Source organism: Choloepus didactylus, chromosome 22, assembly GCF_015220235.1.
Source record: "Choloepus didactylus isolate mChoDid1 chromosome 22, mChoDid1.pri, whole genome shotgun sequence".
NCBI lineage: Eukaryota > Metazoa > Chordata > Mammalia > Pilosa > Megalonychidae > Choloepus > Choloepus didactylus.
In genome coordinates this window covers 13784752-13798974 of record NC_051328.1, presented here as the reverse complement: position 1 = coordinate 13798974, position 14223 = coordinate 13784752, and the positions used below count along the sequence as shown (strand labels likewise).

Sequence of the window (14223 nt, the reverse complement as noted above, 5' to 3'; positions counted from 1 at the left end):
TTTGGAATTTGGATCAAAAGTGAACAAACCATCAACAGGTGAATGAATAAACAAAATGTGGTCTATCCAGACAGCGGAATACTATTCAGCCATAAAAGGAGATGAAGTCTTGCCTCCCAGAATGTAGTGTGGGAGAGAGGTTCCCAAGCGAGGGAACATGGCGGCTACAGGACACACAGACTGGAGGTGAGGTTTAAAAACACCAACTAGAATCACTTTGCATTAGAAAATCGGATCAACACAACAAAGACTTGATATTGTGAATGAATAGCAAACAAGCACTGTCATCTAACAAACAAGAAAGGCTCTTATGTAAAAATGTGGAAGTCCTCGTTTTTCAGTTGTCCAAAAGAAATTTTACAGATAAAGGAGCTGGAAAAATACCCATATCACACATCAGAAGAATGGAATTTGACAGAAGAACAAGAGCATTTGTTCAGAAGTCTACTGAATTATTCAAAATGGAGGAAGAAAATGCTAACTTTAAAATTATTTGTTACAGCTGTGCGTCAGACTCCAGAACTGGAATTAACCTCCCTTATATTGTGATACAAAGCAATAAAAAGAATAACATTTTCAAATATTTTCTACTATTGCTTCACAGTTCCAATAAATATGAAAAGTGATTGAGTTTTAAACTAGGCTATGAGTTGACAGGTAGCATGAGGATCCTTAATGGCCCTTTTGTTTCATGGAGACATGCCAAAACCGTCTTCTGTATCTCTTCCAAAACTGGCACTGTTGTTAGTGTACCAGCTAATTTTCCTTCTATTTAGTGGGCAGGGGACTTTGCAAATCTAGGCATTGTCTTATTAGGACCAAAGGAATGTAGTTTACCTGAGGAATGATGCACTCAAAAGCCTTCAATATCAAAATATGCTATTTGGGATACCCAACTTCCTTTTTACTCTCTTGAAAATCAAGAAGTATTAACTGATACATTTGGTATCCCTCGTGTTTATAGCAGTGTGGTGACTTGTGTGCATGTCTGTGCAACTGAGATGGTCAACAGCCAGTTAAAGAATGTCTCTGATTGCCCTTACTGGAAAGAATCAGCGCATTTCATTCCAAAATGCAATTCCCAAAAGTGTGTGCCAGCTTCCATTCGGAGATCCTTGGGTAGTTCTACTTATGGACTCTGGTGAAGAAGACTTTTTTATTGTATCATTTAGGTCCAGTGATGCTTGCACTGCTTGGAAAAAGAACTTTCAGGTTACCACTAAGTAGGAAAAAAATTAGCTTAGTCCTGATAGATGACTTTACTGGAACTGGAATGGAATAAGTACTGATACTTTTTAAAGACTCCTTGAACTCAGATTGCCTGACTTCATTTCAAATAACAGATTTTGGCAACACAAACTATTACAGTAACACATCGGATGGCAATGAAGATTTGAAGACAAACGAGAGTTTTTCTTTGGTGGTTCAAGCTCTGGAAAGAAGTTAAAAAAAAAATTGGTTTGACTTCTGTTTGGGAATTACAGCAGCATCTCTTGCTTAAGGAAAAAGTTATTTCAAAATCTTACAAAGCTTTAATAAACCTGGTTCAAGAGAAAGATGATTCTACTATATCAAGTAGAGAGCAGGAAGGGCTTGTTCATCTTTGCAGTGAAAAAAGAAAATCTTGTCCATACCTTTGATGAAAACATAGACAATTTTCAATATTCAGAGCATCTAATAGAGAAGATGTGGTATTGTGCAATGGATAATAGCTTGATTGTTGAAGTGAAAACCACACCTTCTTTGGAACCATCGCTCGACGATGTGGCTTTATCACTGTTATTGGATCAGACCTGTAGCTCCAGCTTTCTGCTTATTAAGTGTAGTGTCAAAATAGGGTGATTAAGTTGAGCATGGATTCTTTCCCAGCACCATCCTCTGTGCCACATGTAATAGGATCAGAGGCCAAAAGGATCAAGTCGACCCTTTATAGCAAGGAAGAGAAAAGTTATATTTGTGAACAACCATCTAAGACTGTGCAGATAATTACTGCTGTAACATCTCTTTCACCACTTTCAGCACTCAGTAATTTTTGTTGCGTTGTGTTGCTACAAATTAGAAAGAGAAAAAATGGTAACCGCTCCAAAGATCGTTATATTCCTTGTGGCAGACTTGTTTAAGTATAGAAGATATTTCAAGAGGGAAATGTATACGTAGTAATATTTCCAAAGGATAGACCTATAGAACACAGGGAAGATCTTTTTGTACTTCTCGCAGCATTACAGAAATTTTATTTTCAAATCCCATCAACTGGCCATTCTCTGCTTCTGTTGAAGACACGGCTCTTGGAACACATGAAATGTGAAGTGATCAAAGAATTTCCAGAAATGTGATTGAGCAAAGAATTTCCAGAAATGTGATTTTGTAAAAGGCCAGGAAGTTTCTATGAGACACTCTTCAGCTGGAAACAAAGCACGCCATTTAAAGGAATTTTAATCGTCTATTCTACGAATAAAACAGTTTTGTTCCAGTGCCTTCAAAATCTCATCACAGGTCTCCCTATAAACTATTTCTTCAAAAAACTAAAATCAGGAAGTGAAGATGTCCTAATTGATCGTTTGGCATTAACTTTGGAGAAGAAACTGGTTACCCTTAGTTGTCTTTGTTCTGCCTTAACTGAAGTTGAAAGCAACTTTGTACAGAGGTGTGAAGAAAGCAAACAAAAAAGCAGTGTCACTGTGTCTGCTTTATCACGCGCAGAGGAAGAAATACAACAATACAGAAAAGAACTTCAGAGAGACAAGAAGCAAATCATGTTGGGAATGAACCTAAAAGTGAGTGGTGCCCTTTATAGAGATATTATCTTGAAAGTAATTATTAATCAATACTTTCATTATCTGGAAAGTATTCAGGTGATATCAGACCTAGTTGCACAGAAACTGCCCAGTTTGTAATTAAAATCTAAATTTGATTATATTTTAAACATAATCCAGACAATTTTGGTTCTACTTTTTTTCATTTTACGTTATATGCCTCCTGTGTCAAAATGAAGATTGAGTCTTTTTGTAGTACAATTTTTGGTTTTGATGAGGCTCAGAATAGTATGACTTAGACCAGTATGACTTAGACTAGTATGACTAGTATGACTTAGACCAGGGGTAATTTTGCTACCCCTATCCCCACCCTCCTGCATCAGGCATTTAGCAATGTCTGGAGACATTGTGATTGTCAGATGCGGTTGTTGGGGGGTGGGGCGGGGTGTTGAGGGGTGTGCTACCGGCATCTAGTGAGTGGAGGCCAAGGATGCGCTAAACATTCTACTGTGCACAAGACAGCATCCAACAACAAAAAAAAGATTTATCCAGCCCAAAATGTCAGTAGTGCCTTAGAGTCACCACTTAAATGAAGACAGTGATATGACAGTATTTTGGTCTACATCTTGAAAAAACTTAAAACAGTCCTTTTATTTTATTCTGCCTAGTAAAACTTAGCAAATACAAATCAATTTCAAACAGATAAATTAAGCAAGGATTCACAATAGTTTCTGTAAACATCAAGCTTCTGTGGAAATTGAAATGGCAGAGTGTCGGAGTGCAACATTAAAGGAAAGTGTTCAAAATCCTTGCTAATTTAAATTCTATTACAAAGCTTCTCTGAAATCACGTGAGTCTATAGGAGTGTGATTCCTTGAAAATTTTAGGTTATTTCTTTGAAAAACATATCTCTTTCATAAGGCTAAGCATATCTCGCAGGCCATTATTTTTTTTAATTGAAAATACCTTTAAGCGATCTGAGATTCCAACTCTAGGCAAATATAAAATATAAAATTCTAGCTGAAATGACTTTAAAATAGGGCTCTCCTTAGGGGCTGAACCGTATAAGTGGAAATTATTTACAAGAGGTCCCATGAGAGATATTTTGGGGGATAAAAATTTAACAGGTTTTTTTTTTGGTAAGATAAGAATTCTGGAATAACAGGAGTCTCAGGAGAGAGAAAAAAAGACACAAAAGAATGTAAGACAAAAGAAATATTCCTGATCCTCTTTGCTCTAGAATCCTTAAGTGAGATGGAAGTTTTCTCTTTCATCTAGGGGAAGTTGAAAGAAATAAAGATGATTATAGGAAGTGACATTTCATGCTTGCAGCTATGAAGTGCTAATTCTTTCCATGCCTCAGAAGTGTTTGTACCTAATGATCTGATGATGTAAACAGTTTTTAGAGAATATGTTATTAGTTTCTGGTCTCAGTTTTTATGATTGTCCATTTAATATGCTACTTTTATCTTAGGAATCCACTGCAAATTGAGAATTCGACAGTTCTAGCTCTATGAAACGTCAATGGAGAATATTTCAGACTTTCTGTTTAATTAGGATTACTTGTGGAAATCTGGAAACATTATGTATCATGTGATATCTATTAAAATTGTCAATGACATGTTCTAAAAGAGCAACCAATTGTAAAAAATATAAAAACTCCATTGTAAAATGGAGGCTGTCAAAAGAAAAAAACTAAACAGGAATGAATTGTAATCGTTTATTGGTAGGGAAGTAAATTAGGATATTAAAAATTAACATGTTATTTTTTATTTATAAATGCAACCAAAAGGTATTAATGTATCCATGCCTAATACCCTCTTTACAAATGAATTTTGTACTCCAGTATAATCTCACAACTTGCTAGAAACAAGAAAAGCCAAAGTTTGAGAAATTGACAGCACACACTGCTCTCGTGGTACACTTATCTGTTTGCATCTCTAAGCACAGTCCTCTACTCACAACACTGGCCACTCATCTCAGGCTCCCCTCAAAAACAGGGTCCTCCCAAATCCTCACTGCTAATTGGAAACAAGTTTTGTTTTGGAACAAAGCCCTCCACAGCTCTCAGACAAAAAACTTTCTGTTGGTCCCCTGATCTCTTCACTAAGAAATGTGTACAAACCAGTTTAGACTTGACACTATTCACTTCACTGACCAGGTTTGGATAAGAAGGAAGGAATGAAAAAATTATTGACTACCAATTATGTGACAAGCAATGAGCTTGAAACATGCATACATACACACACACATATATACATGTATCTACATATCCACCTGTTTACATAGTTTAATCCCTCACAGCAACACATGAGCTGTAGTAATTAACGTGGTTCCCACCAATGAAAAAAAGTTAAACCAAATTAAGAGGATGCCTGATAATACTTTGATTCTGTACCTTTGTTGCAACTTTTTTAAAAAAGTCAGCAGAACTTTTAAAATTTCTGATTATGTACAAGTGAATCTTTTAATGTCCTTATAACAAGTCTACATACCATATAGAATTGACTACTCAATAGTTTTCCCATATCATAAAGGAAAAGATCTAAATAGTATACCTCTCCTCCTGTCATCTCCAATAAATGCAAAAGATTCAACTACTAAAAAAAAATGGGGGGTGGGAGGGAATGAAGTTCTGATATATGCTACACCACAGATGACCCTTGAAAACATTATGCCAAGTGAAAGAGTGAAATAAGCCACACACAAAGACAAATATTGTATTCTTGTATTTATATGAAATATCTAGAATTAGCAAAATCTCAGGGACAGAAATTAGATTAGAGATTACCAGGGCCAGGGAGAGGGCAAATGGGGAGCTATTGCTTAATGTGTACAGAGTTTCTGTTTGGGGTGATGAAAAGTTTTGGTAAAAGATCATGGTGATGGAAGCACAACATTGTGAATGTAATCAACACCACTGAATTGAGTATCTGAAAGTGGCTAAAATTATTAATTTTAATTGCATGTATGTAACCAGAATAGAATTGTACAATCCAAAGAGTGAATCCTGGAGGCGGGGCAAGATGGCGGAGTGATGAGGAGCAGAATTTCGTCTCTCCCCTAGAGCAGCTGGCAGTTACCCAAGAACTGTATGAAACAGTGTTTTCGGGGTCTCCAGTAACCAGTCACACACTGGACTCAAGTTTGGAATTGGAGGAAAAGCTGAGATCGCAGCGAACATTGTAAGTTCCCCGGACCAGGGGTCTGGCGCCCCTCCCCACCCAGACCTCACAGACTGTCTTGCTGCCGGCTTCCTGAAAGGCGGGGGAAAAAAAAAAAAAACAAAAAACAGCAATCTGCTGAGGGCAAGAAGGGAGGCTCAACCCAGCCTCAACTGCAGAATTAATTAACAAATTAATTAACTAACTTTGGGAGCTGGGGTGCTAAAGAAGGGCTGGGCTCCAAGAAGTGGGGGCACGTAAAAGCGGGCACCCATTCCCAGACTCCAAAAAAGCCATTTTTTTTCCCCTTACATTTTGTCCCTTCTGGCTTCTCACTGATCCCTTATCTTTTTGCATTTCAGTAGCCCCCGGCAGGGGTGGAACTGAAGCGGTTGGAGAGTAATTATCAGACAATAGCCCAAAGCACATCTTTAAATGCTCTATTCTGACGCTGACAAAACTTCCAGGCTGGGGAAAGACGTTTAAAAGAGACTCTTTTTTTTTCTTTTTTTTCCTTTTTTCTTTTTCTTGATTTCTTTTCTACTTTTTTTTTTTTTTTTTTTTTTTTAAAATAAAAGTAATATATGTGGTTATTTTCTATCGGAAAGCCCAGGTTGAGGGACTAGGCTGGGCTTGAGGGGAGACAGAGTATCCACAGTGTCTTTGAATTCCGTATTCACTACTGAAGGCCTCTAGCCCCGTCTTTAATTGGCAACTCAGGCTGACCAAGGAATCTACCTGGATGTAAGAAAGGAATAAGTTTCGTTTTCACATAGAGACAGCATGGAATAAGGGAAATGGAGGCAAAACCAGTTTAAACAAGCCCCAGACAAAGAGAAGAGAGAATCTGCCTGATGTAAAGAGACATGAGGTAGTATCAGAGGCGGGAACTCACAGCAAAAAAATAAAAATTTGGGGGGGCATTGGCTAATCAGTTCAAAATCTCAATAATGAGCTAGTTGGCTCTCTGGGATTGGCTGTACAAATTAAAATCTCAAAAGATGAATTAGTTAGTGTTCTCGGATAGGCTGTAACCTCTGTAGTACCCAGTCAATGGGGAAACAGGGGAGGGACTTGCGAATTAGGAGTAGGAGATTTAAAGATCGCCATTCTCTTCCTCTGGCGCGCCAGCCTTCTGCGTGTTTGGCTGGACGCCCCATCTTGCAAGATCGTAAATAAATTCTTTTCTCCTCCAGAACCGAGAGAGCGTTTATTCCCTTACAGGTACCACTTTATTTCCGACACTGGAGAGGCCCCAAAGAGAAGAGAGGACAAGGGAATAGTGCCCTTGAGAGACAACTGGTAAGGTCTGAGGATTGGGAGAGTGGAGGGAGGCCCAGCTCAACTGGCAATCCTCCTTCTGGGAATTCAGACCCCAGGGGCTGGAATTCAGATTCCAGCTTCAGTCAGCCACGCCCCTGACAGGATCAGAGTCACCAGGAGAACTAAAGGCTCCACACCTCCTTACACTGGTGGGGGAGCTGCGGGCTGGCCAGCGCCACCTGCTGGACAGGAGAGGAAAAGCATCAATTCTAAAGGCCTCATAGGAGGGTCTCATTCTCAGGAAAACTCCATACCCTCCCAATGAGATCTGGGCCTCACTAGACTGGGAAAATCTGACCAGGGTCAACCATATCTGAGGAGACCCACTTACAAAAAGGTTACATAGAGGCAGAGCAAGAAACAGAAAAAACAAGAGGGGAAAAATTCTGATCAACTAAATAAAACCTAAGTTAGAGGTCTAGAACAAGTTGAACTGAATAACAGAGGCCAGAAAACAAAGCCAACCAACAAGAAAACCACCAGGTAAAAGACAGAAAACAAGCTCCAAAATAAACTAATCAAGAGAATCAGATGCCTAGACAACTTAAGATAACAAGCCATACCAGGAAACACGAAAACATGGACCAGCCAAAGGAACAAACTAATAGCTCAGCTGAGACACAGGAGTGGAGGCAACTAATGCTAAATAAATTTGATGAAATGAAGGAAGATATAGCAAAAGAGCTGAAGGATATAAAGAAGACACTGGCTGACCATAAAGAAGAATTCATAAACTTAAAAAAACAAATGGCAGAACTCATGGGAATGAAGACCACAATGGAGGAGATGAAGAACACAATGGAGGAACACAACAGTAGATCTGAACAGGCAGAAGAAAGGATCAGTGAACTGGAAGACAGGTCATTCGAATTCATACACACAAAAGAACAGATGGTGAAAAAAATGGAAAAATATGAGCAGGGTCTTAGGGAGCTGAGTGACAACATGAAACGCACAAATATACGTGTTATGGGTATCCCAGAAGGAGAAGAGAAGGGAAAAGGGGCAGAAAGAGTAATAGAAGACATATTCACTGAAAATTTCCCAACTCTTATAAAAGACAGAAAATTAGAGATTCAAGAAGTACAACATACCCCAAATAGAATAGATCCCAATAGACCTACTCCAAGACACTTACTGGTCAGATTGTCCAATGTCAAAGACAAAGAGAGGATTCTGAAAGCAGCAAGAGAAAAGCAATCCATCACATACAAGGGAAAGTCAATAAGAGTATGTACAGATTTCTCTGCAGAAACCATGGAGGCAAGAAGACAGTGGCATGATATATTTAAGATACTGAAAGAGAAAAACTGCCAACCAAGAATTCTATATCCAGCAAAACTTTCCTTCAAAAATGAGGGAGAGATTAAAACAAAGAGTGAATCCTCTGATTGCGACCAAGGTACTATATTAATGCAAAATGTTAATAACAGGGAAAGGGAGGGCTACAGGGAACTCTCTACTTTCTGCATGAGTTTTCTGTAAACCTACAACCACTCTGATTAAATATATATATACACATTTATATATGAATGTGTGTATATATATATATATTTTTAAGTCAGCATAAACATACACATTTAGGACACCAACTTTGCCACATAGATTTACCAGAAGGAGAAATACAACAATAATATTTTGAGGTATTTAGTCTCTATGGTGTGTTTTCCAGTTTCTCTTGGAGACAAGCAAGTAATTGGTCTTATTGTCATTGCCTCCAAAGAAAAACAATGCAAAATAGAAGTCAGAGCCTTCCTCCTGACGTTTTTGTCTAAATTTTAAGCCACAGAAAGAAGAATCACAGGTATGGATGAATTAGGGCTACTTGGCTAGAAGTAGGACAGAAGGGAGAGCATCTTCTTCCCAGACTAGAAAGAGTTTCCTCCGGGCTGGGAAGCACAGGAAAGAGGGCAAGGAGGTGGTCTGAGAGGCTGGAGTCGAGGAGAAGGCAACCTGCCTTCCAGCTGTGCGGCCAAAGAGGTTGCACAACCTGAGAGAGGCCAGGCCACGTGGGAGTCTATGCAAACAGATATGTGTCAGGATTGGCAGAGCCCTGTATCCTTAGCATGCCATGAAAGCGGCCAAGGACCACCGGAAGGGTCAAAAAACATGGAATCTCAAAGATCACCTGGGGGAATGGATGACCAAGGGCCAAACACCCCCTCAGCAAACCTCAAAAGCACAGCCTGAAACACGACCCTTGGAGGTGGGGACTACAATTACCACCAATCTGACAAGAGGTGGGCTCAAAATAGAAAATAAGTTAGCTATAAAAATAAAATAAAACATCAATTTGTGGGCTGACATTAGCACTTTTCTACATAAATACATGATGTGTATGAATATTTAATCTAAAAGCAACAATTTACACTGGTTTCCTTTGGGGAGAGAGACAGGATGTGAGGAGAGAGAATTTTTCTTCCTTTCATTTTATGTTTCTTATGTCCTTTCAAATGAACCTATGTCCATGTTAGAATTTTCAAATAACAAATGTCAACAGGAGAGTGGATTGTGAATCTTTGTTTTAGTGTTTATACAAGTCCAAATTTTAAAAACTGGTTTTCCTTAAGCATACACAGTGCAAAGCAGTGCAAAAGCATTTCATAGGGGTCTGGATAGGTGGCCTTAAGCAACTTGGCATTTTGTTAAGTTTCTGTAAAATTTAAAATACACAGTACATTCTGTAAACCTAAAACTGCCCTAAAATTAAAGTTTATTGTTTGAAAGTAAAATAAACTTTTCAAAACTAAAAATAAATAAATACTACTTACTCTAGAATACACCCATTTTTTAAACACTTTTTATTGTGAAATATAACATATACAGAAAAGAGACAACTTTCAAAGTACAGTTTAACAAGTAGTTATAGAGCAAATTTCAAAGTATGGTATGGGTTACAGTTGCACAATTTCAGTTATTCCCTTCTAGCTAATCTAATCCACTAGAGACTATACACACACACACAAACACACACACACACACACACACACCCCTATACATAATGATTCAGTACTCATAATCCTTTGCAAATCCTGTCTTGTCTTTGGCTACTGCTCCCTCTCATTTGACCCCTGTCTCTTCAGGGATTTCTGGGCAGTGACCACCCTAACTTGTTCATATTGAAAAGGGGTGTGGACATCATGGGGAAGGGGGATGCATCTGGTTGATGTTCTTGAAGAAGCTGTTGCCTCCGGGTTTTGGGACTTATCTGGCATACGAACAATCTGGAGGTTTAAAGTCTCTGAAAAATAAACTTAGTGAAACTTTTACAGAACACACCCGTTTGTGTTTCAATTTGTAACTGTTTAAAATTGCTTTCTAGTAAAATCGCTTAATTTATTTCCAAAAGCAAGTTGGGACTGCTGAGGATCCAGGTAAAAAGCTCAGCCCTTACCGCGTCTTGCACGGAGCATTAGGAGACTTCTACCAGGAGATGGCAGCATCCGCCCGCACACGCTCCCACCAGCCACCGCCTCCAAGAAGACCCTTCAAACACTCCGGGGGGCCCCGAGGCTCGGGATGGAAGGAAGGAGGGCAGGTGCCGCGGGATGGGTGAGAGGCTGATTCCGAAATCCCTCCTCCTCCCCTCCCTCTCCCTCTCCCACCCCCAAATTTCTCCTGCGCTGGTTCATGTAGAAGATCCTATGACTGTGGCTATTTTAAACACACACTCGCACGCAGACACATGTGCCACCCCACACAAGCCGTCCTAGAGGAGAAGCAGCCCCTGAGCCAGCAAATCTCAGGGTACAGAGGGGTCCTGCATCTGTTCCTTAATTCCTATTTTAAGCCTCAGGGGTCACTGGAGGTGAAGACATAACTAAAGAATTTCAGTGGCAGAGTTTTATTGGCCCCCGTGCCAACCCGGGCACCAGTGGGTGGCGTTCCTACTCTGCATATCCAGTACGGGTTGGAGGAAACCACAACCATGAAGATGGGGCTTTTACTGAGCACTGCCTGGCACCCTGAAGGAACTTTATCCCCTTTTGAACCCTTTTTCACTTTAGGCAACTGATTTTCCGTGCGGTTTAGTCATTCTCCATTGTCATACAACTATCTAGCAGCAGAAAAGAGATTCAAATATATCAGAATTATTCCTACAATTCTAGAACAACAAGAATATCCAGTTCTCTGAAAAGAATTTTGTATCACTTTCCGTTTTTTTTTTCCTTTTATAAATAGAGTCCAGTTGAATTAAAGAATTTTTCCAAGTGCTAAAGTGGAATTTTCCTACCAAAAATAAGGTCTTGTTAAATGGAATGTAAAGTGGAATTCTAGCTTAACTTGAATTCTCAGGGGTATAGCATAAAAGGCAGTTTCCTGGAATCACAATAGCACCTAAAATGTCTGATCACCACATTTTTTTTTTAAAGTCATATGAAAATTGTCACAGTTATCTTCAAAAAATGTTAATAAATAAAATAAACTGCTCACTCTCACTTTGAGGTCAGATATTAAGTAACTCTGACCCAGAAGCCTTTTTTACATGTTCTACTGCTGGCCATTAGAATCAGTAAATCCACAGGCGCTTAAATCGCATTAATAAAAGAATTAAAGTTGCAAACAATGGAAATGACCATTGCATTCTACTCTGCCTTGGTCAGACTCCTGATGGTGCTAAATTCTTGTTACGACATTTTAAGATGGGTTTTGTAAAGCCAAAGAATGATTTTTGATGCAAAGTTCTTGTTATGATGGAATTGTTAATCCAGAGAAGAGAGTTCAGTTTGGTGAGAGGCTCCAGGCCAGCAAACCCCAGGATCCTCAGCTGTTTCACTTTCCGTGGGCTGAAGACGAGATGATTTAAGTGAAACATAGCACAAATACTCACGTATGCAGGGGATTTTTTTTTTCAGCCTTAGTGATCGGTTGAAGGCCTATGAATAGAAGGTACCCAGACACAGTAATAAGGTAGAGCACTGTCACGTTAGCACTGTCACACAATGGAATAAGTGACCTGGCAAGGGGATCAATAAACATTTGATGAACTGATGAGATCCATTAAAAGAAAATTCTTCCATCTATATGATGTGCTATACCAGATTCCAGGTGGACAAAGAGGTTTGAGGTGGGTTCCATCTCTGCCCTCACAGGTCCTTCAGCATACTGGAAAAAACAGACCAGGAAAAAAAAAAAAAAAAAAAACAGGGAATTATATAAAGTGTGAAGTACATTATACCAAGAATAGAGTGCAAAGGAGGCTGTTGGAGGGGCAGCTAACCTGGTCTCTGGGATATCAGAGAAGGAATCCCAGAAAAAGATTACCTAATTCAAGACCTCAATAGTGAATGGGAGATAAAATTGAATTAAGATGATAGGTGAAAGGATTTTGCCCTGAGAATGACATCCTTTTCCAAACACAGAGTTTCCTGTGACCTCCATCACACACACGCGCATGCATACACAAAATGTTCCTCCAAATCCGTTATCTTCTATTGCATAACAAAAAACCCCAAATCTTGTGGCATAAAACCCCAACCATTTATTTGCTCATTGTTTTGCATTTTGACTGGCCCTGGCTAGGGGCTGGGTCGGCTGGTTTGTCTGGGGTCACTAATCTGGCTGCAGGCATCTGAAAGCACAACTGGAGTGGGTGGTCCAAATGGTCTCACACTTCCGGCAGCTGGTGCTGGCACTCACTGGGGCACGTCCTTTCTCCCCCCACATGGCTTCTCATCTTCCAGCAGGCAAGACTGAGCTTTACACAGTGGTCTCAAGGCATCATTCCAAGAGGGCTAAATGCATCTGGGCACGAATACACTCCCATCATGAGTGTACAAACTCCTATCGTGTCATTCTGCCACATTCTATTGGACAAAGCAAGTCTTAAGGCCAGTGTGGATTATAGAAATGGGAGGACACACTTCTTTTGATAGGAGCAGCTGCAAAACATTGCGGCCCTGTTTTTCAACCTACCGCAAGCATACTGAGAAAACCCCAACTGGTGGAAATTAGGTCTGACTCCAGAGGAGAAGACAAGCTTAAGCCAGTCTTGAAGGATGAGTCAGATTTGTTGAGGAGAGCAGGAGGAGAGCACATATACAATATGTGCATGCATATACAATAAACAATGGCTTTGCGTTGTCAGCACACTTGACCTGTTTGAAGAAGGAGATAGAGAAACCTGAGAGAAATTCAGGACCTAATCAATTTTGGCAAATCCAGGAAGCAGGTGATGGGCCAAATGATCCAAGCCACTAGGAACATATAGTAAACATGTCCTCATATTTGCAGTTGCCCTGTGGGCAGAAACTAACATGATTCGTGATTATAGAGCAGTCACAAATGACCACAGATTGTACAATTCCATTTATATGAAATGTCCAGAACAGGCAAATCTACAGAGACAGATTTGGGGGGAATGGAGGGTGGCTGCTTAAGGATTCAGGATTTCTTTGGGGGATGATAAAACGTTCTAAAATTGATTGTGCTGATGGCTGCACAACTCTGTGAATATATTATACCCACTGAATTGAATATTTTAAATGGTGAATTGTATGGTATGTGAGTTACATCTCAGTAAAACCGCCCCCTCCCAAATAAAATTAAAATAAAAACTGTCTTTTCCAGCAAATCCTTTTCTAGTAAAACACAGATGGGCAGGCATCCAGTAATCTAACCTCTGAGCTCAGAAAGCCTTCCCAAAACTGAGTGGACAGATGTGGCCCTCTCTCTCTAGCTAAGCCAACCTGGCAGATGAAGTCACTGCCCTCCCCCCTACATGGGATCTGACACGCAGGGGAGTGAATCTCCCTGGCAACGTGGACTATAACTCCCAGGGAGGAATCTAGACCTGGCATTGTGGGATGGAGAACATCTTCTTGACCAAAAGGGGTATGTGGAAGGAAATGAAATAAGCTACAGTGGCAGAGAGATTCCAAAAGGAGCCGAGAGGTCACTCTGGTGGGCACTCTTACGCACAATATATACAACCCTTTTTAGGTTCTAATGAATTGAAATAGGTAGCAGTAAATACCTGAAAC

The 14223-nt window shown here is 39.8% G+C and overlaps 1 pseudogene; it reads left to right on the top strand.

The window, feature by feature from the left end:
- The first annotated feature begins 263 nt into the window (after positions 1-263).
- The window catches only part of LOC119518385, a 40254-nt pseudogene continuing 26294 nt past the window's right edge, over positions 264-14223 (top strand).